The sequence below is a fragment of the Dipodomys merriami genome, unplaced genomic scaffold (assembly GCF_024711535.1).
Source record: "Dipodomys merriami isolate MVZ:Mamm:240054 unplaced genomic scaffold, mDipMer1.0.p SCAF_121, whole genome shotgun sequence".
Classification (NCBI taxonomy): domain Eukaryota; kingdom Metazoa; phylum Chordata; class Mammalia; order Rodentia; family Heteromyidae; genus Dipodomys; species Dipodomys merriami.
In genome coordinates this window covers 513,080-536,207 of record NW_027202505.1, presented here as the reverse complement: position 1 = coordinate 536,207, position 23,128 = coordinate 513,080, and the positions used below count along the sequence as shown (strand labels likewise).

Here is a 23,128-nt window from a genome sequence, read left to right as displayed (position 1 = left end):
AGCACTCTACCACTTGAACTAGAGCTCCACTTCTGGTTTTCTAGTGTTTATTGGAAATAAGAGTCTCATGGCCTTTCCTGCCCAGGCTGTCTTTGAACTGCAACCCTCAGATCTCTGCCTCCTGAGTAGCTAGAATTACAGGCGTGAGCCACCAACGCCGGGCAGTCTCCCTTCTTTCAAGGGAGAAAAAGTAGCAATTTTCTCCAGTGTAAATTTAATCTGTTAATGCTTTTGGACAGGTGGTGACACTGAATTTACAAAGGACTATGGAACTTACTAAGAGGAAAGAAATTTTAATTCTAGTCTAATTCTGCCTTCTGCTAGCCATTTAGGTTTATAGAAAGAAACTAATAAAGCTACCTAGATTTTAGTTTCCCCACATATGAAGTAGATATAATCCCAAGTTATCTAATTTACAATATTATTATGAGAATCTAATACAGGGAAAAACTTAAAGGCCATATGATGTGAGATTTTCTGATGTGGTAACATATGCACCAAAAAAGAACCAGTAGAGGGCAGCACCGTGCAGCAAATCAGATCCCTGTAATAGTGGATATCTGACAAAGTAGAGAATAGTTAAAAATATACACCTCTCAAAAGGGAGACCTGTCTGTCTAATTAATCCTGCACAATAATCTATCTTTGGAAATCTCAAAGTAATGTGCAATGCAGATATTATCACAATTCTTTCTTCTCTTCCCTCTTGTTGAATCTGCCCAAGGTTCACACTCGTGTTGAATCTGCCCAAGGTTCACACTCGTGGAGCCCATTTAATGAAAAGAAATTAAACTTGCAAACTCCAAGTTACACAGGGGCAAGTAGCTGACATCTAGTCATGTGTGCAAATTTCTTTAGCTCTAACAGAATGTATGGAGAGGCAGGGTTCACTTCTTTGGCATGGTGGCAAAGAAAGGTGGAAAGATAATCTTCAGAAAACATTCATGTTCTTTCTGAAGGTCCAGGACTCTCAGTTCTGGTTCAGAAAAACACCTATCTGTTCAGTAATGTCTCTGAAAGCTTCAGAAATCCACAGATCCAGCCAGAAAGTAAAGAGCAGAAGAAAAGAGAAGAAAAAAAGTCTCTCTTGTCTGTCTTTGGCAAATACTTGGTGAATATATCAGTGCACCTGATAAGCCTCTAGGCCCTCAGAAACCACAAGTTCTCAATGTCTCAAGACTTTTGCCTGTAGGAAAAAAGGAAGTTTGAGACCTGCCAACAAGGAAGATTTCTAGGTTGCTACACACTATGTGCCCTTTAGTTGGAACGTTCACTTCCCCATAAGTAATTCCCAGTGCAGACTCAGCTGTGAGCCCTGCACAAATCCCCCTGTGGAACGCAAAGACAAGAACAACTGTACTAGCATATTCAGCTCTCCCAGATGGGAACAACAGATGCTTTGCTTTCAATTTCTTTCAGACTATTCCCTTGGGCAGCCCTAGGAAACAACCTAAGGCATTGGTAATATTCTGAAATAACAGAGAAGTATTAACATTTTTATTGTATTATATTTTATTGTATGTATATATACACACATGTTTAATTTTGGTGATACTAATACAGAGTCTTGTGGTTGCTAAGCAAGTGCTCTACCATTGGAGTAATTCTGCCAGCTATTGTTATTTTTTATTGTTATTATAAAGGTGATGTACGGAGCAATTACAGTTACATAAGTCAGGTAATTGAGTACATTTCTTTTTGGATAGTGTCATTCCTTCCTTCACTCTCTCCTAGTTTTTCCCTCCTATCCCCATCTCAACTATTGTTATTTTAAACTTTTAAGTTCAGAAAGCCATAATATCAGCCAATCAAATGTTATATGTACTTTATTTCCTCTCAGTGACTGTCAGTAACCTATGTCAACTTTACCTTTACCAAAACCTGCCTCTTTTCATGGTCTAATGAAATATTACAACAGAGTTTCTTTCATTTAATTCCTTTATTTAATCTTTCATTTAACTTGAATACCTAACATAGCTTTTCCTAGAAGGCAGTCAATCAAAAGTGCAAATGAAATGCATAATATAAATAAATCTTTATTTCTAAAAGATAAGAAGGGGGCTGGTAATGTGGTTTAGTGGTAGAATGCTTGCACAGCATGCATGAAGCCTTGGGTTTGATTCCTCAGTACCACATACACAGAAAAGGCCAGAAGTGGCACTGTGGCTCAAGAGGTAGAGTGCTAGCCTTGAGCAAAAGAAGCTCAGGGACAGTGCCCAGGCCCAGAGTTCAAGCCCTAGGACTGGGGGGGAAAAAAAAGATAAGAAGTCATATGTCAACTCCTGAAAGAAATCACAGGAATGTTTAAGTGGACATTCTATTCCTAGGAATATTAATTCAAGTTACTTCTACAAAGTAGAAGGGGAGGATGGGGTTCTGGGGCTTGAACTCAGGGTCTCGGCACAGTACCTAAGCTTTTTTGCTCAAGGTAACACTCTGCCACTTAAACCATAGCTTCACTTCTGGCTTTTTTGGTGCTTAATTGGAAATAAGAGTCTAGACTTTCCTGCCTAGGCTGGCTTTGAGCCTTGATCCTCAGATCTCAGCCTCCTGAGTAGCTAAGATTACAGACATGAGTCACCAGCACCTCACAAACATCTTGTTTGAGAATGGGTAACCAGATTGGGTAACAGGGAAACCCTATCAATAGTCAGCCTCAACTGATACTCTTGCCTCAGCTTCCAGAGTGGCCAGGAATATGGATAGTCACCACCATTCCCAGCTTATTTCTACAAATAATTGTTGAGCACTCTTCCTGTTGTCCTTTGAATATGAAATGTCCTCATAGATTTATGTATTGAGCATTTGGTTACCAGCTGGCAGGCTTCTGAAAAGTGATTAGGTCTTGAGGCTCTAACCTAATCAATGGCACTGATCCATTGATGGATTCAAACTACCATGGAATTATTGGGAGGTGATAAAGAGTAGAGGTGGCACTACAGATGAATGGATCCAAAAATTGTGGTACCTCTGTACAATGGAATATTATGCAGCCATTAGAAAGGACAAAATGATGGCATTCACAGGGAAATGGAACTAGAACAAATCATGTTGAGTGAGGTAAGCCAAGATCAGAGAGACAAATGGCACATGGTCTCCCTGATATGTGGATGTTAGATTCAAAATGCAAGGAGATATGACAAAGTAAACAGGAATCAAGAAACAAAGGACCTCTACTTAATTTGTTGTATCATTTCTAGATGACTCCATGTTCTTGGACCTCATATATGGTATGTACATGTGCACATCTGAGGGAAGCTAGAAGGAGGGCATAGAATCAGAGAGAAATGGGAAAATATACAACAGAGGGGCCCATCAGCTGCACTGGACATTGATGAAAAGGAACTAAACAAGGGCAGCAATGTGAGGGAGGGACTGAAAGGGAAAGAGGGAACAGCTTACACTAAGCAAAAGGAACGATATGTACATATCACTAGATTTGGAAGAAATAGTTGTATTGTCAAAGTTTATAGATTTCACAAACTTCATAGACCATGATAATGACAATTTGCCTTGTGAAGGCTAAAATATGTTTGTGACTTTAACGAAGTATTACTATCCCATAATACTGTGAAATTTGTGGAAATTTATGTAATCACTTAATCTCAATAAAAAATTTATTAAAAAAAAAGAAAGAGTGGAGGTGGCACCTGGCTGGAAGAAGTAGGGTTCTGGGGGGCTCATCCTTGGAGCTATATCTTGCCCTGGCCCTTCCTGGAATCCTTTTTTTTTTTTGGTTCCTGGGCACCAGGATAGGAATTACTTGCTTGGCCGCACCCTCCCTGCCATAGTGGGTTGAATCCTCTGAAACCATTCTTCCTTTCAAACTGTTCATATCTCAGGCATTCTGTCACAGAAATGAGAAAGTCGTTCCTATATCTACCTTTACTGCTACCTCATATGACAATAAGACTGGGCCTGGAAACATGGAAGGTGCCAAAGAGAAGAAAAAGATCCTTGTTGTGTCAGAAACCCTTAAGAAAAAGCAAAGGAATTTTACAGAGCTGAAGGTAAAGTGCCTGTGAAATTTAACCCAGATGATGCTGCAAAAGGCAAGGAGGGGGCTGGGACTATAGCTCAGTGGTAGAGTGGCTTCCTAGCAAGGCTTCAAAGAAGAAATAATATCCTTGTTAAGATCCTAACGTATAGTTAATAGTTGGTACTATGGACAAAATGTTTGTGTCTCTTCAAATTCCTGTGTAAAACTTAATGTCCAATAATAGTTTTAAGAGATGGAAGTTCTACAAGGTGCTTAAGTCATGAGGTTGGGAATTAAAAGAGATACAGAATACAGAGTAATTCTAGCCCAATGCTAGCTCACAGAATACAACTCATTCCTCACTATCAATAACTATCAATATCTATCCCTCTTTTAGGTTATCCCATTAGCTAAGAGAACCTAAATTACAAAGATTTCATGCTCCTTTTTGCTTTGGGGTGGTAAGATGGGAGAGTACTGAAGTTTGAACTCAAGGACTTAAATACTTGTTAATGTTCTTACCACATTGGGTTTTGTTTTGGGTTTTTTTCGCCATTTTATAGCAACTTATAGGCAAAGTGAGAGAAGTGGTAGGAAATGCATTCTATGCAAAAGGAATACAAAGATCAGAAAATGCAGAGATTAGGAATTATTCTTTTTTTCCCTTTGCTTAAGATGGGGGAACCTTAAGAAGGGGAATGGAGCCAGGCACTGGTGGCTCACACCTGTAATCCTAGCTACTCAGGAGGCTGAGATCTGAGGATCAAGGTTCAAAGCCAGCCTGGGCAGGAAAGTCCTTGAGACTCTTATCTGCAGTTAACCACCAGAAAACCAGAAGTGGTGCTGTGGTTCACGTGGTAGAGTACTCACCTTGAACTGAAGAGCTGAGGGACAGTGCTCAGGCCCAGAGTTCAAACCCCACAACTGACAGAGAGAGAGGGGAGGGGGAACAGAATGAAGCTTTAAAAAGCCAAGATGCAAGGGAGCTGGGAAGGTGGCTCAGTGGTAGAGTGCTTGCCTTGCATGCCTGAGGCCCTGGGTTCGATTCCTCAGCACCACATAAGCAAAAAGTAAAAAAAAGCCAGAAGTGGCGCTGTGGCTCAAGTGGTAAAGCGCTAGCCTTGAGCTGAAGAGCTGAGGGACAGCGCCCAGGCCCAGAGTTCAGGCCCCACAACCAGACCCAAAAAAAAAAAAAGCCCAGATGCACCATTTAGGACAGTGAGAAGCCCATACACTGAGAAGATAGATTGAATCTCATCTGACTACTTCTAATTGTGGAACCCTCTAGGTTACCCAATTTCCTTAAGTATGTATGTATGTATATATAATATATATTATTCCTATTTTGTTATATATTATAATCTATAATACTATAGATTACATAATACATACATAATGGGAATAATAATACCTAATAATAATAATATGCTGGGAGCCAGTGGCTCACACCTATAACCCTAGCTACTCAGGAAGCTGAGATTTGAGGATCACAGTTTGAAGCCAGCCCAGGCAGAGAAATCAATGATACTCTTTTCTTCAATAAATACTTAGAAAAAGCCAGACACGGTGGCTCAAATGGTAGAATGCTAGCTTTGAGCATAAAGAGGCCCAGGGACAGTACCCAGGCCCTGAGTTCAAGCCCAAGATTGACAAATCATCATCATTATCATCATAATAGTACCTAACCCACAGATTTGTGAGGATTCAAGGTAAAAATGCAAAGGAAAACACTGTTCCTGCTCCCAAGGCCTTGTGTATACTAGGCAAATAATGTACCACTGAGCCGCCTCTCCCTTCCAGTGCCATTGTTATTGTGTTTTCATTAGTATAGCCTGCTGAAGGTTCATAGGTAATGGTATAACAAGTTCTGATGGAGGTTGAATTATATTTCCTAGAAAAATATAGTGAAGTACTGTGTGATTTTATTTGGAAACTGAGTCTTTGCAGATGTAATCAAGGTAAGAACAAGGTCATATGGAAGTAGAGTGAATCCTTAATCCAATATGATTTATATTCTTATAAAAAGAGGGAGAAGAGGGCTGGGAATGTGGCCTAATGGTAGAGTGCTTGCCTAGCATGCATGAAGCCCTGGGTTCAGTACCACATACACAGAAAAAGCTGGAAGTGGCACTCTGGCTCAAGTGGTAGAGGGCTAGCCTTGAGCAAAAGAAGCTCAGAGACAGTGCCCAGGCCCTGAGTTCAAGCCCCAGGACTAGCAAAAAAGAAAAGAAAAGAAAATGAAAAGAGACACAGACACACAGAGAAAATGTAATCTGATTAAGGAAGAAATTGGAGTAACATCTATAAGCTAAGGAACATCATGGATTGCCAACAAGCTCTAGAAGCTAAACAGGAGCATGATAGGATCTTCTTCAAGGGCCTTCAGAGAGAAAATGGCCCTGTCATCACTTTTTGTTACTTCTGACCTCCAAAATTGTGTTATAAGTCAGGTACTGGTGGCTTATGCCCATAATCCTAATTATTCAGGAAGGTGTGATTTGAAATTTTTGGCTCAAAGCTGCCCAGACAGAAAACTCCTTGAGATTCTTTTCTCCAATTAACCACTAAAAAAAGGCCAAAAGTGGAGTTGCAGCTCAAGTGGTGCCAATCTTGAGCAGAAAAGCTAAGCGACAGCACCCAGGCCCTGAGTTCAAGCCCCAGAAGTGGCGCGCACGCGCACGCGCGCGCACACACACACACACACACACGCCCACAAGAAAAAAAAGACTTTGTTATAAGCCACTCACATTGTAGTACTTTTTTTATGACAATTTTAGAAAACTAATACATGACCCAAACTACACTGTTATACAGATCATTTTGGTAGGAGGATAGAAGATGAATTAGAGGCAGGCTTAGAGAGTACTACAACATCCAAGTAACAAGTGACCAATCATCTGACTTAGTTTGAAGTTAAAAGAATGACAAAGTAGATTATAATCAAAGTATGCAGAAGCAGGATCTACTGCAATTAGCAACTAAGCAAAATTAGCAAAGACATACAAACTGAGTCAAAAGTATCTGAGATTGGCCGGGCACTGGTGGCTCACGTCTGTAATCCTACCTACTCAGGAGGCTGAGATCTGAGGATCGCGGTTCAAAGCCAGCCCGGGCAAGAGAGACCGTGAGATTCCTATCTCCAATAAACCACCAGAAAACCGGAAGTGGCACTGTAGCTCAAGTGGTAGAGCGCTCGCCTTGAGCTGAAGAGCTGAGGGACAGCGCCCAAGCCCAGAGTTCAAGCCCCACGACCGACCAAAAAAAAAAAAAGTATCTGAGATTGTAAACTGACATGTTTAGAGAAAGGATTTCAGAATCTTATCTAACCTATTGTGTCCACATTAAGTCTGAAACTTGTTGGAAACTGGCATCAATAAACCAGGTATACATTTGCAATCCCAGCATTTGGTAGGTGGATGCAAGAGGATTTCAAGTGCAAGGCTAGCCTGAAACACTACAATCAGACCCCATCAAAAAAAGAAGACAGTGCAAGATGGCTGAGATGTACTCAAGCGCTGTATTCCCATGACATGTCTAAGCCACATATTCTCTTTCTCTGCCATTTTTTTTTTTTTTTTTTTTGTCAGTCATGGGGCCTGAACTCTGGGCCTGGGCACTGTCCCTCAGCTCTTTAGCTCAAAGCTAGTCCTCTACCACTTGAGCCACAGCACCACTTCCGGCCTGTTCTGTTTAGTGGTGCTGAGGAATCCAACCCAGGGCCTCATGCATGTGAAGCAAGCACTCTACTACTGAGCCACCTTCACAGCCCTGTCTCTGACATTATTTTTTAAATAAACTTTCTAGTCACCTTTACTTATGTTCACACTATGCCTGAATTCTTCTCTTGCCAGATGCAAGGACAAAGTCAACTTAGATACCCTAAATTTCTGGTAATATATTTGGTTCATTGATTGGGAACTTAGGGATTGTTTGTCATTTTCTGACTTGGATTCATCAAAAGATAACAGTATGATAAAAAAAACAGTATGATAAAAAAAAAAAGATGATTTAACCCATGGGAGAGTATTGTACAGGTTACAAGCAAATATTACACCATTTCATCGTATGCCAGTACTGGAGCTTGAACTCAGGGTCTAGGCACTGGCCCTGAGCTTTTGTGCTCAAGGCAAGTGCTCTACCACTTAAGCCATAGCTCCACTTCAAGCTTTTTGGTAGGTTTTTTTTTTTTTTTGGGTCCAGTCGTGGGGCCTGAACTCTGGGCCTGGGCGCTGTCCCTCAGCTCTTCAGCTCAAGGCTAGCACTCTACCACTTGGGCCACAGTGCCACTTCCGGCTTTTTTCTTTTTGCTTATGTGGTGCTGAGGAATCGAACCCAGGGCCTCAGGCATGCAAGGCAAGCGCTCTACCACTGAGCCACCTTCCCAGCCCTTTGGTAGGTTTTGGGTTTTTTTTGGGAGGGGCGTCATTCCAGGGGCTTAAATTCAGGGTCTGGGAACTGTCCCTGAGCTTCTTTTATTCAAGGCTAGCACTCTATCACTTGAGCCACAGTGCCACTTCTGGCTTTTTCTGTTTATGTGGTACCGAGGAATTGAACTCAGGGCTTCATGCATGCAAGCAAGCATTTTACCACTAAAACACATTCCCAACCCTTGGTAGATAGTTTTTTTATTGGAGATAAGGGTCTTGTACTTTTCTGTCCAGGCTGGCTTTGAAACATGGTCCTCAAATCTCAGTTTCTCGAATAGGTAGAATTACAGGCATGAGCCATGGGCACCTGGCACTACACCATTTTATATGTAGGACTTGAGCATCCTTAGAGTTCAGTATCCTCAGGGGTCCTGGAACGAATCCCCTATGGATACAGTGAACAGATTGTTTTATGCTACCTATAATTTACAATGTTTTATGTTGTCTATAACTTACTAAGCTCACTGCATACCAACAAAGGATATTAACCTGTAATTTGCAAGCCCTGGCTCTAGAGCACTGCAGAGACTTCTCAGGATACTTAACTAGAAGCCATAAATTCTATTTTACTGATTATCTGAATTTAAGTTAAATTTTGAGTTAAATATCTTAAGTCATTTGGTTAAAAAGAAAAAGAAAAAAAGGGAAGGGAAAGTGGTGGGGGGAGGAAGAAAGGAAAGAAGGAAGGGAAAAAGAAGGAAGGAAGGGGAGGAGAGAGGGAGAGAGGAACATAAATGTCAAACAGCCAAATCAGTGGCTTATGGAAGCCCTGCTCTTTGGATGGGCCTTCTACAGAAAGCCTGGGCCCGACCTAGTTTTCACTGTAGCCCAACAATGCCTTTGTGCTTGCCACTGTATGTTTGTTGATCAGTTCCAAACACAAAGGCTAGCAGACATCCCATCTGCTGGCTTGGTTTATAGAAGAAAAGAAAGCTTTGTGACTGCTCTGGGTAATTCCAGGACAGGCATCCCAAGAGCACCCTGTGGGAGGTTTGTGCTCCAAAGGAGCCTCCTGTTCTCAGCTCAGGATCTGCAGTCACTAAAAGCGTACGTCTGTACATCCTCAATGGCCAAGTTTGCCATGGAACAGCTTCCCATCCAGGACATTCATCAGAACTTGCCCGAGCTGACAAAAAAAGAAAAAAAGAGCCGGGCACTGATGGCTCACACCTGTAATCCTAGCTACTCAGGAGGCTGAGATCAGAGGATTGCAGTTCAAAGCCAGTCCAGGCAGGAAAGTCCATGAAACTGTAGTGATGCTGTAGCTCAAAGTGGTAGAGCACTAGCCTTGAGCGATAAAGCTCAGAGACAGTGCCCAGGCCCTGAGTTCAAGCCCCAGGACTGACAAAAAAAGAAAAAGAAAGAGAAAAAGGAGACACTAGTTCTAGCTACAAAATAAAATATGTCTCAAGATATATATTTTTTTTTTTTTGGTCGGTCGTGGGGCTTGAACTCTGGGCCTGGGCGTTGTCCCTTAGCTCTTCAGCTCAAGGCGAGCGCTCTACCACTTGAGCTACAGCGCCACTTCCGGTTTTCTGGTGGTTTTATTGGAGATAGGAGTCTCACGGTCTCTCCTGCCCGGGCTGGCTTTGAACCGCGATCCTCAGAGCTCAGCCTCCTGAGTAGCTAGGATTACAGGCGTGAGCCACCAGCGCCCGGCGGTCTCAAGATATTTAAATGGTTTCATATATACTTATTTATACCCAGAATACCCTTTTTCTCCTTCGTAGCTTTGCTAATTTTTATTCATCCTTCTAAACTCAATTAGGGACAAATGCTGGTTACTCATACCTGTAATCCTAATGACTTCAAGAGGCTGTTATTTTATGGTTGTGGTTTGAAACCAGCTCAGGCAGGAAAGTCCATAGGACTCTTATCTCCAATTAACCAGCAAAAAGCTGGAAGTGGAGCTGTGGCTCAAATGGCAAAGCACTAGCTTTGAGCAATAAAGCTAAAGGACAATGCCCAGGCCCTGAACTCAAGCTCCAGTATATGCGCGCGCGCGCACACACACACACACACACACACACACACACTCACACACACACACACACACACACTCTCACACACACACACACACACACTCTCACACACACACACACACACACACACACACACACACACACACACAATTAGGGCCCCACTATGTAGTCTGTGCTGGCCTCAAACTCATGATGCTTCTGTTTCCACCTCCCAAATGCTTGGACATCCAGCTGTAGGTTTCTTTTCTTTTTTCTTTTATTTTCTGTGTCATTTATGGGGCTTGAACTGGGGGCCTGGGTGCTGTCCCTGAGCTTTTGGGCATAAGGCTAGCACCCTGCCATTTGAGCCATAGCTCTACTTCTAACTTCGTGGTGGTTAATTAGAGATAAGAGTCTCATAGATTTTCCTGCCCAGACTGGCACTGAACTGTGATCCTCTCAGATCTCAGCCTCCTGCGTAGCTAGGATTATAAGCACAAGCCACTAGCACCCAGCTTAAAGAGTCACTTTAAAGTTTAGGATAAAACTGGACATTACCATGTAATTCCAGCTACTTAGGAGGTGGAGACAACAGGATCTCAGGTACAAGGTCATATAGGTCAAGGTTAGCAACCCTATTTCAAAAGTAAAAGGGCAAAGTTATTGAGATACTATCACCCCTCCTCCCCCAAAAAAGATTGGGAGTGTATGGCTCATGCAGTAGAACACTTGCTTACTATGCATGAAGCCTTAGTTTCAATAGCTAGGTCTGAAATAACAATATTAATAGTAGTTGTTGCTGCTTAGGAATAAAATCTAGACAGGAAATTAACACTTAGGAAATATCAATTGAGCTGAAGTAGTCATGAATGCTAAGTAATATTTGAGATTTCCCAGGAGGCTCTGAACCATAGAGTGAGAACCTAAGGAATCCATAAAATTTGAAGGAGAGGGCAAAGAAGCAAACAAGGAGTTATAATAGAAGCTAAAGTAGCCAGGTGGTGGTGGCTTACACCTGTAATCCTAACTACTCAGGAGGCTGAGATCTGAGAATCACCATTCAAAGCCAGCCTGGGCAGGAAAGTCCATGACACTGTTATCTCCAATAAACCACCACAGTGATGCTGTGGCTCAAGTGGTAGAGCATTAGCCTTGAACTGAAGAGCTTGGGGGCAGCACCCAGGCCCAGCGTTCAAGCCACACAACTGACAAAAGAAAGAAAGAACAAAAGAAAGAAAGAACAAAAGAAAGAAAGAAGAAAGAAAGAAAGGAAGGAAGGAAGGAAGGAAAAGAAAAAGAAAAAGAAAAAAGAAGCTAAAGGAGATTTTCAAAAGGAAATGACTAGGCAGGCATTGTGGCTTATGCCTGTAATTCTAGCTAAGAGAGAGAAATTGGGAAGATTAAGGTATAAGGCCAGCCTTAGCAAAAAAAAAAAAAAAAAGTAGTGCTCTATCTCAATAAATGAGCTGGGTATGAAAATGTGTACCTGTAACACTAGCTATGTACAAGGCCATAGGTAAAGTGGTCCATAACTGTCCCCAAAACACAAGACCCTACCTGAAAAATAATAACTGAAGCAAACAAAGCACAGCTGGGGACATAGCTCAAGTGGGAGTACCAACTACATAGCTCAAGTACCAAGTAAGCACAAGGCCCTAAATTTTAAAATACTAGTTTAGCGAGCGAGCGAGCGAGCGAGCGAGCGAGAGAGAGAGAGAGAGAGAGAGAGAGAGAGAGAGAGAGAGAGAGAGAGAGAGAGAGAGAGAGAAATAATTGACAGTATTAAAAGATATGAATCAAGTGAAATGTGCTTGAAAGTATCCACTGAATCTGCAACTATAGTCACTGGCAACTACAACTGTACCATACCACCAGTATCATACAGGCCTACAACCCCAGGACCTTGGAGGTGAAGATAGATCAATTCTGAGTTCTAGGCTAGCCTAGTCTATATAGTGAGTTCAAGACCAGTCTAGTGCAGGCAATATTCTGGAGAAAAGAAAAGTAGAGAAGGAATAAAAGGGGAGAAAAAGTTGTCACAAAAAAACATCCCTGGGCTGGAAATGTGGTTTAGTGGTAGAGTGTTTGCCAAGTATGCACAAAGCCCTGGATTTGATTCCTCAGTACCACATAAGCAGAAAAAGCTAGAAGCAGTGCTGTGCCTCAAGTGGTAGAGTGCTAGCCTGGAGCAAAAGTAAGCTTAGGGGCAGTGCCCAGGCCCTGAGTTCAAGCCCCAGGATTGGTTAAAAACAAAAAAGAAAAGAAAAGAAAAGCATCGTGCCTCTAATCCTAGCAACTCTAGAGACTGAGATTGGAAGAATCATGGGTCAAGGCTAGCCTTAGGCAAAAAGTTCACAAGACACCCTCTCCCCCAATGGATGTAGTATACACACCTGTCATTCAATTAAGGTAGGAAGTGTAATTAGGAGAATATTACTGTATTATAGGAGCATTTAGGAGAGGCACTATGCTAATCTTGGGACATCAGGAAAGGATTCCAGAGTGTGTGATAGCTAAGCTGGGTACTAAGAAGTTGGCTGGATGGAGAAGAGATGGAAGGGTGTGTTTCAGGCAAAGAAAGAGCTGGTGCAAAGGACCAAAGGTGAAAAGGGTCATGTTCCATGGAGCTAGTTGTGGAGCTAAAGGAGGATCAGGACAGCTGTGGTCCACAGCTCAGAAGGAGCAGAGAGTTCAAAGAAGAAATGAACAGAGGTCACAGAGATAAGCAGTGTTAAGATGATAATCTTTGTTTTTATTGAGACAGTGTCCCCTATGTTGCTCGTCTTGAACTTTTGATCGTCCTACCTCAGCCTCCCAAGTGCTGAAATTAGATAGTTTTGCCTTTACTCTGAGGGTAATGAAGAACATGGAAAGGTTTAAAGTTGATGCAGAGAGAAATAAAATGAGAATTCTATCAAACACTGGTATTGGCATAAAGACAGATATCTAGATCAATGAAACAGAATAGAGGGCCTAGAAATTGCATCTGTATATCCTTAGGATAGTCTCTGTAACAAATGAGAAATATATACCAAAACCACAATGAGCCAGACATAGTAGTACATACCTATAACACTCGCACTTAGGAGGCAAAATCAGGAGGATTGCAGTGGCAAAAAGATCCCAAGTTTGAGACCAACCTGAGTTTGCATTTGGGTATTATCTTGTTTCAAAACAACACTCCTTGGACAAAGGGTTCAGTAAATGAATTGCTTGGTATGTACATTATTTTAGGGGAGGAAGTCTTTTCTACCATTTAGAAACTTTTTTTCCTACTTTGGCAACAAGAGCCACTCAGTTAATTCTGAAATTGCAGAATGTTCCTAGTGAGAGGTTCTTTCTTGTCACAGTAAAACCACCTCAATCAAGTAGATAGTTTGTACTGAAAGAAAAGGTCTTAGTTCATGAGGGCAGGGATGAGGCCTATAAGCTGCTGCAGACAGTTGATTAGGTACAAACCCCCTTTCACTTCCCATTTGCACCACCATACCCTTCTTTATTAGAGCAGCTACTTTGGGAATTTTTTTTATGTGGGTTGCTATGTGTTGCTTCTGGATTGGCTTTGTCAGACTTATAAGTAGCCTTGTATAATCAGACAGCCTGCAATGAAAGGAAACTCTATGGGTTCAGTGACCAAACTCATGCATAATTTATGAAAATGAGCAGCCAGACCCAGATCCCAGTTTCTTGTTGTGCTATGATATTGCCATTTGTTGTGCCTCCTGCTTTTCCTTGTTAGTTTTTTTGTTTGTTTTTCTTTTTGTTTTTCCTCCTTGTGTGTGTGACTCAGTACAAAGTATTCTTTCATGGCCTAGTTTACTTTAAGTTGGATGCAAAGTTGCTTGGTGTTCCTGCAATGGTTTAACTTTGGCAACAGAGGCATACCTGTCTTTCAGGTGTGGGGTGGCTCTAGGGAGGGTTTCACTAGGCACAGAACCATTTTGAGTGGATCTGCTGTGAGATTCTGGGCCTAGGACAAAAAAGACACTTGTTCCCTTTATTGTTGAATAACAAACTACTTTAAAACATAGTGAGGGGGCTGGGAAGGTGGCTCAGTGGTAGAGCGCTTGCCTTGCATGCCTGAGGCCCTGGGTTCGATTCCTCAGCACCACATAAGCAAAATGAAAAAAGCCGGAAGTGGCGCTGTGGCTCAAGTGGTAGAGCGCTAGCCTTGAGCTGAAGAGCTGAGGGACAGCGCCCAGGCCCAGAGTTCAGGCCCCACAACTGGACCCCAAAAAAATAAATAAATAAATAAAAAATAAAACATAGTGAGCTGGGCACTGGTGCTCATACCTGTAATCTTAGGCTACTCAGGAGGCTGAGATCTGAGGATCGCAGCTTAAAGCCAGCCCGAGGAGGAAAGTCAGTAAGGCAATTATCTCCAATTAACAACCAGAAACCAGAAGTGGTGCTGTGGCTCAAGTGGTAGGGTGCTTGCCTTGAGCTGAAGAGGGCAGGGACAGTGCCCAAGCCCAGACTTCAAGCCCCACAACCAACAACAAAAAAAAACTGTAATGACTAATGCAATCATTTTATTTTGCTTGTGATTTTGTGATTTTATAAGTCAGGTAGTATTCAGAAGGGCTTAACATCCTTAATCCATATGTGTCAGCTTCAGCTGGGGTATCAGAGGACCCACTTCTTATTACTTTTTGTGCCAATGGAGCTTGAACTCAGGGCCTCTTACTCTCATGTGGGTTTTTTTCCCCAAGTCTGGTACTCTACTACTTGAGCCACATCTCCAATTCAGGCTTTTGCTGGTGAATTGGAGGTAAGAGTTTCATGGACTTTTCTATCTAGGCTTCCTTTGAACTATAATCCTCAGATCTCAGCCTCTTTAATAACTAGGATTATAGGTGTGAGCCATCAGCATATCTTTTTTTTCTTTTTTGTGCTGGTACTGGGGGTTGGCCTCACACTCTCACTTGGCTTTTTCATTCAAGGCTGAAGTTCTACCACTTGAGCAACACTTCTACTTCCAGAGAACCCTTTCTAAGATGGCTATCCCCACTTTTCTAGTGTTGTGCTGATGCTTGAGAGCTTCAGTTTTCCTACCTGGTATGTCATTCTCCAGATCATCTCCATGTGGTTTAGGCTTCCTATTGCATGGTGCCCTCAGGGTACTTAGATGTAGAGTGACTAGTCAGTGGCACCAGACACCCAAGTGAAAGCTGCAAGATTTCTTATTACCTTATCTTGGAAATTCCAGAAAGTCACTTAAGCTACATTCTATTAGACAAGCAAGTCACTAACACCAGGTCTGATTGGAGAAGAGGGAAAGCAGACTTAAACTCAATGACTACCCTCAATGGCCACTGCAGTGCCTCTCATAAAATCAATTATTTTGTAGTTAGAATAATGCAAATTTTCTTATTGTGTCCTTCCTTAAAAAATATTTTTTCAATATTCAGCTATTTCTTCATATATATTAATAGTTGCTCTTCATTATACTTCATATTCTTTTGTTGCGCTTAACTGTTTTGCTAATTATTTCAAATACCCTTAGCTTGCCACTAAACTGTCACCCTTTCCTACTTTATCATTTCTCTTATTAGAATTGTACTTTCAAATAAGAAGTGTGGGGTTAATTTTGACACTGTCTCTTCTCTTGAATTTAATCACTCCTCAGTCTTATCCTATAGTTTTCTTTGTGATGTCCTTCTGATTTGTCCTTCTTTCTTTCCATTCTAATTGTGATCTGATTCCATTCCTAGATTCACATAAACACTTTGTAGGTAGTTTTCCTGGCTCTATTTGACATACCACTACCAAAATAATCTTCATCAAGATTATCATACAGCTGGGAATGTGGCTTAGAATGCTTGCCTAGCATACATGAAGCCCTGGGTTCAATTCTTCAGTACCACATAAACAGAAAAAGCCAGAAGTGGCAGTATAGCTCAAGTGGTAGAGTGCTAGCCTTGAGCAAAAAAGAAGCTCAGGGACAGTGCCCAGGTCATGAGTTCAAGCCCCATGACTGGGAGAGAGAGAGAGAGGAGAGAGAGAGAGAGAGAGAGAATGTGATGCTTTAGTCTAAATATTTGTGCTTTGCTAGGTTTGGAGGATGCAGTTCAAAGCCAGTTAAGAGGGGCTGGGAAGGTGGCTTAGTGGTAGAGTGCTTGCCTTGCATGCATGAGGCCCTGGGTTCGATTCCTCAGCACAACATAAGCAAAAAGAAAAAAGCCAGAAGTGGCACTGTGGCTCAAGTGGTAGAGCGGTAGCCTTGAGCTGAAGAGCTGAGGGACAGTGCCCAGGCCCAGAGTTCAGGCCCCACGACCGGACCCAAAAAAAAAAAAAGCCAGTTAAGACAGAAAAGTCATGATACTCTCCAATTAATTAACAAGAAGCTGGAAGTAGTAGTGTGGCTCAAGTGGCAAGGCACCAGCCTTGAACCAAAAAAAAAGCCAAGCAAAGATGTGAGGGCTTGAGTTCAAGAACCAATACTGGCACAAAAACAAAACAAAACAAGAACACTTGTGTTTAGTATTCTAGATCCTGTTTTATCTGATTTCAGAATATAAATCCCTCCTTTTAATTAAGTGGGTCTTTTTACTTTTTTCTCCACAGTTAGGTATGATTTCCAGACCTTGGAATATCTTTCTCTCTTCTTTCTCCACTAGTATCCAAGCAGGTGTCAAATAGCAGGTTCTCTAATAGACACAGTCTCCTGGGTAGGACCTATAATAATGCCCTAGGTGGCAAGGCCCATACTATATTTACAGTGTAGTTATAGTGGCCTAGTATAGATTGAGCTCTATAGAGAGCTATGTTAGCTCCATGGAAAAAGCCAAAAATCAAAGATAGTATGAAATGCCACCTCTCAATGCCTTCCACAATTGGAAACATTTATTTTACTAAAACTTCATGCAAAAAAAACAAAAAAGCTAAATGTGTCCCTACAAATATCTTTTGGCATCTCTTTTAATTTAGAAAAAGGTAGCTTTCATGTAATTTTTTTTCTTTGGTCACTTAGTAACAAATCTCTAAATATATTGTGGTACATGTTTTCTGCTCTTATTTTTAGTACTACTCATGACATTTGAGAAACAAAAAATTGAAGTTGGCAGTCTCACCCACAAATAATAGAAGAGTTCATTGGGTTTACTTTACCCTTAAAGGGTTTGTTTTTTGTTTTTCCTGACTTGCTTGCTTGTCCTTTAGTCATTCAAAAAATACTTATTTGGGAAATGGAGTTGTAGCTTAAAAGGCCTGAACACTAGCCTAGAGCATAAAAGCTTAGGGACAGTGCCCAGGTCTTGAGTTCAAGCCCCAAGATCAGCATGCACACACACTCACTGTGTGTGTGTGTGTGTGTGTGAACAATTTAAAATCTTTCTACTTGTGCAATTTACACTGTAATCAATCAGAGGTATAGAAAGAGTTATCTAAACAAAAAAAGATTGGAATGTATATGGTGTTAAACACTGAATTTTTGCCATTTTAACTATGTAGATAGGAAAGATCTCTCAGAAGAGACTATGCGAATATGAAGTATTCTAAGCAGGGATAACAAGTGCAAAGACCAGGAGACAGAAGTGTGCTTGGCCCGGTTGAGAAACTCTAACGAGTATCTTGTGGCTGTAATAGAGTGAAGAGGAGAGTAGTAGACAAAGGTCAGACCAGAAACATTGACCAACTCTCAGAATCTCAAAGATCATTGCAAAAACTTTAGCTTTTACTCAGGATGAATGATGAAATATTTAGAGGTTTCTAAGTAATTACAACAGTATGTGACTTGTGTTTTAATAGGATCACCCTGGCTTCTATGTGGTGTATGCCTGAATAAAGGGCAAAAGTGAGAACAGGAAGACTAGTTAAGAGACCAGTGCAGTCAGTTTGTGCAGTAATGTCTAAGGCCCTAGGCTTGATTACCAGTAACACACACACACACACACACAGACACACACACACCTGTGCATTAAGAGAGAGAGAGAGAAAAAGAGATTTTATGATGGAAACTTGGACCACTATTAGCAGTAGAGTTGGTGATTTGGGAATCTATTGTGTAAGTAGAAAAAAAATAAGTTTTTCTAGCACATTGGATATAGCATGTGAGGAAAAGAAAGAAGTCAAGGGTAACTCAGAGGTTTCTGACCTAAACACCTGAAGAATAGAATTATGTTTGATTGAGATGAAGAAGACAACAGGAGATACAAAATGGCAGCTGATATCAAGAGATCAGATCAGATTAGAATAGATGGTTTGGTCATCCAAGTGGAGATAACCTCATAGAGCATTAGAGCTAAAGGAGTGCTCTAAGAAAATACCTTCCTTAGCTGGGCCCCAGTGGATCACCCTAGCTTCTCAGGAGGCTGAGATCTGAGATTCATAGGTCGAAGCCTGCCCAGGCAGAAAAGTCCCTCTTATTGCCAATAAACTACTCAAAAAAGCCAGAAGTAGTATTGTGGCTCAAGTGGTAAAGTGCTAGCCTTGAGTACCAAAAGGCTCAGGGACAGCACCCAGGCCCTGCAAAAAGGAAGGAAGGAAGGAAGGAAAAGGAAAAAAAAAGGAAATACCTTCTTTGTTCAAATCCTGCTTACCCAGCTACTCAGAAGGCAGAGATTGGGGGAATCACAGTTTAAGGCCAATACCTGAGGGCAGCTATAAATCAGACAATGGCTTAATATCCAGAATATACACAGAAACTAAACCTCAAAGAATCAACAACTCAATTAATAAATGAGCAAAGGGGCTAAATAAAGACTTATTAGAAGAAGTAAAAAATGGCCAACAGACACATGAAGAACCACATATCAACATCTCTGGCCATAACAGAAATGAAAATCAAAACACTGAGATTCCATCTCCCCCGTCTTGTACACCCATCATCAAGAATACAAACAACATATACACAATGGAATTTTATTCATCCATTAGAAAGAATAATATGATGTCATTTTCAGGGAAATGGATGGACCTAAAACAAATCATGTTAAGTAAGTTAAGCCAAGCTCAGAGAGACAAACAGTACATGTTTTCATTCATATGTAGTAACTAGATCTAAAATACAACTGGACATGATAACTTATAAAGGACTCTAGGCATTCACACACAAACAGTGAGACAAAAAGAGGATACTCTCAAGGGAAGAATCCAAAAGTATAACTCCTTTGAACACTGAAAATACTATTATTGAAACAAATTCCAGGAAATGGAAACATAGTGTTTTTTGTTATTGTTGTAGATGGTGGTAGTGTTTTTACTTTTAGGTTTTTCTTTTTCTTTTTAGGGGAGATAAATGGGGAGCAAAAATGGAGGGAGGTAGGATGAACAAATGCAGACAAAGTACTTAGTATACCACTATGTGGAAAATGAACTATGCAACTTGTGGGCAGGACAGGAAAGGGAAACTGAGCACAAGTGAAGGAAAGGGTGACTGTGGAAAAAGAATTGTATTCACTACCTAACTTATGAAATGGTAACCCCTCTGTATAACACCTTAATAATAACAACAATAAAATTACATTTTAAAAAAAGAATATAAACAATAACAGATACTGACTTGGATGTGGAGGAAAAGGAGCCCTAATACATTGTTGGTAGGAATGTAAACTGATGAACATAAAACTAAACAGAACATACAACTTTGTCCAGGTGCTGGTGGCTCATGCCTATAATCCTAGCTGCTCAGGAGGCTGAGATCTGAGGATCACAGTTCAAAGCCAGCCCAGTCTGGAAAGCCCACGAGACTCTTATCTCCAAGTAATCACCAGAAAAACCAGAAGTGGTGCTGTGGCTCCAGTGGTACAGCACTTGCCTTGAGCTGAAGAGCTCAGGAACAGCGCCCAGGCCTAGAGTTCAAACCCCATGACCAACAAAAAAAAAAAAAAAAAAAGAGGAAGAAGTAGAAGGGAAATTATTATTATGATTATTAGTCATTGTAGGCTCACTTCTGAGAACAGAAATTGAAATAAATTTTTTTCTTGATCCAGATTGCTAAAATATGGGTGTATTCATACAAAACCTATATGGTTTTGTATATGTATATTTTGTTATAAGCTTTTAAAAATATGCCCTTGGGCTGGGAAGGTGGCTCAGTGGTAGAGCACTTGCCTTGCATGCATGAGGCCCTGGGTTCGATTCCTCAGCACCACATAAGCAAAAAGAAAAAAGCTGGAAGTGGCGCTGTGGCTTAAGTGGTAGAGCACTAGCCTTGAGCTGAAGAGCTGAGGGACCAGTGCCCAGGCCCAGAGTTCAGGCCCCACGACCAGCCCCCAAAAATAAATAAATAAAAATAAAAATATGCTCTTAACAGCAGCATAAATCAGAGTTCAAAACAGGGACTAATTACTACATATTAAGCAATTGCTATATGCCAGGCATTATGCTAAAGAAGCAATTTATTTATTTATTTATTATGATTGTGGGGCTTGAACTGTGGGCAAGCGCTGTCCATCAGCTCCTTAGCTTAAGGCCAGCACTCTATCACTTGAGCTACAGCGCCACTTCCGGTTTTCTGAGTGGTTTATTGGAGATAAGAGTCTCAAGGACTTTCCTGCCCGGGCTGGCTTTGAACCGGGATCCTCAGATCTCAGCCTCGCCTAAGTAGCTAGGATTACAGATGTGAGCCGCCGGCACCCCGCTAGAAGCATTTTATTATTAATACTCATAGTATCCTTTTGAGCTCATTCATCTTTCCACAGCATTTGTCACATTTAATTACTCCCTCCTCCTTTCCATTCCAGACCAACAGTTTGTCCTTCTTCCAAGATTTTTTTTTTTTTTTTTGGTCAGTTGTAGGGCTTAAACTCAGGGCCTGGGCACTGTTCCTTAGCTTTTGTGCTTAAGACTAGCACTCTACCAATTCGAGCCACAGCTCCATTTCCATTTTCTGTTAGTTAATTGGAGATAAGAGTCTCATAGGCTGGGTGTCAGTGGCTCATGCCTGCAATCCTAGCTACTCAGGAGGCTGAGATCTGAGAATTGCAGTTCAGAGCCAGCCTGGGCAGGAAAGTCCATGAGACACTTTTTTTTTTTGTCGGTTGTGGGGTCTGAACTGTGGGCCTGAGTGCTGTCCCTCAGCTCATCAGCTGTAGACCACTTGAGCCTCAGCCTCACTTCCGGCTTTTTCTGCTTATGTGGTGCTGAGGGATCGAACCTACGGCCTCATGCGTGCAAGGCAAGCACTCTACCTCTAAGCCACATTCCCAGCCCCTCCATGAGACTCTTTTTTTTTTTTTTTTAAGCTGACAAAAAATAGTCCTTTATTAGTGAGTTCTACAAGGTTATGATACATAATAAAGATAAAAATGAATATGTGGTGCTGAGGAATCGAACCCAGGGCCTCGAGCATGCAAGGCAAGCGCTCTACCACTGAGCCACCTTCCCAGCCCTCCATGAGACTCTTATCCCCAATAAACCACCAGAAAACTGGAAGTGGAGTTGTGGCTCCAGTGGTACAGTGCTAGAGCTGAGGGACAGTGCGCAGGCCTAGAATTCAAGCCCCATGGCCAGAGGGAGGGGAAGGGCAGGAAGAGTCTCGGATTTTGCTGCTCAGGCTGGCTTTGAACTGTGATCCTCAGATTTCAACCTCCTGAGTAGTTAGGATTATAGGCGTGAGCCATTGGCACCTGGCTAGATTTTCATTATCATTCTTACTACTATTATCATTAGTATTTTGACACAATGCCTCCTTACAGATTCAGCCAGCCTGGAACTCACTATGTATCCTAGTTGGCCTTCAACTTGTGACCCTCTGGCCTCAGCCTCCTGAGTGCTAAGATTAAAGCTACGTTTCATCATACCTCAATCCCTCTATACCCTAATAGTGAACTACTCTAGGGCTCAGGCCCTGTCCCACTTTCTCCCTCCATTCAATGCAGCAGGCACTATTATTATTCTCCCTATTTAACTTATGAAACATTGAGGCACAAAGAGATTTGATGTGCAACCAAGACCAGAGGCCAGGCTCTAACTGCCTCACATTGCACTTTTCTAGGTCTTCCCTATGAGAGGTAGGACACAACTGCACACATTCTACATGCTATGTTTCAGTAATGGGAAAAAGAGAAAGAGACAGAGTGAGAATGAAGCACATGGACTCACCATAAGATAGTAAAGACTAAGCCGGGTTACCAGTGGCTCAGAACTGTAATCCTAGCTACACAAGAGGCTGAGACCTGAGGATAGCTGTTCAAAACCAGCTGGAGCAGGAAAGACCTTGAGACTTCCAGTAGTTAGGAGGCTGAAGCACCAGGATCTTGAGTTTAGGCTAACTAGACTATTCAGAGAGACTCTTGTCTCAAATCAAAACAAAACAAAGAATACAGAGCTCGGCATGTGGCTCCGAGTAAAACAAGTACAAATGGGACCTACCTAGATGTGTTACACCTAGCAGATTCCAGGAATCAGTTTCAGAAAATCACTCAAGTATATTCTCAAGCTCACATTGAGTACCAGAATTTGGGAAGTTTTGTGCTAGAGAGAGTTCTTTAATCTTCAGAAGATGAATATTTACTACCATATATTTATCTGCCTAGCAGGGGCTAGAAATGGAATGAGAATGGAGATGTAAGCTGATTCCATAAGAAAGAAGACCAACCCAGAAACCAGAGCAGTAATTGGAATATTTCCCAGATGATCTGGAAACTTGTTTCCAAGAAAGAATCTGCAGTCAATTAATGCTATCCCTTGACTTGGAAAGGAGTCTTTTGGGGAGCAAGGACCAACTTAATACTTGAATACTCATGTTCTTAGAGCACTCATCCATATGTAGAAATATGATGAGCCATAAGAGAATTAAGATACAGCCGTTGGGACTG

At 41.6% G+C, this 23,128-nt stretch overlaps 1 protein-coding gene across 4 annotated transcripts in view; it reads right to left on the bottom strand.

The window, feature by feature from the left end:
* The window catches only part of LOC138823620 (dual specificity testis-specific protein kinase 2), a 117,517-nt gene that overhangs the window by 15,329 nt on the left and 79,060 nt on the right, over positions 1 to 23,128 (bottom strand). The window lies entirely within an intron of this gene.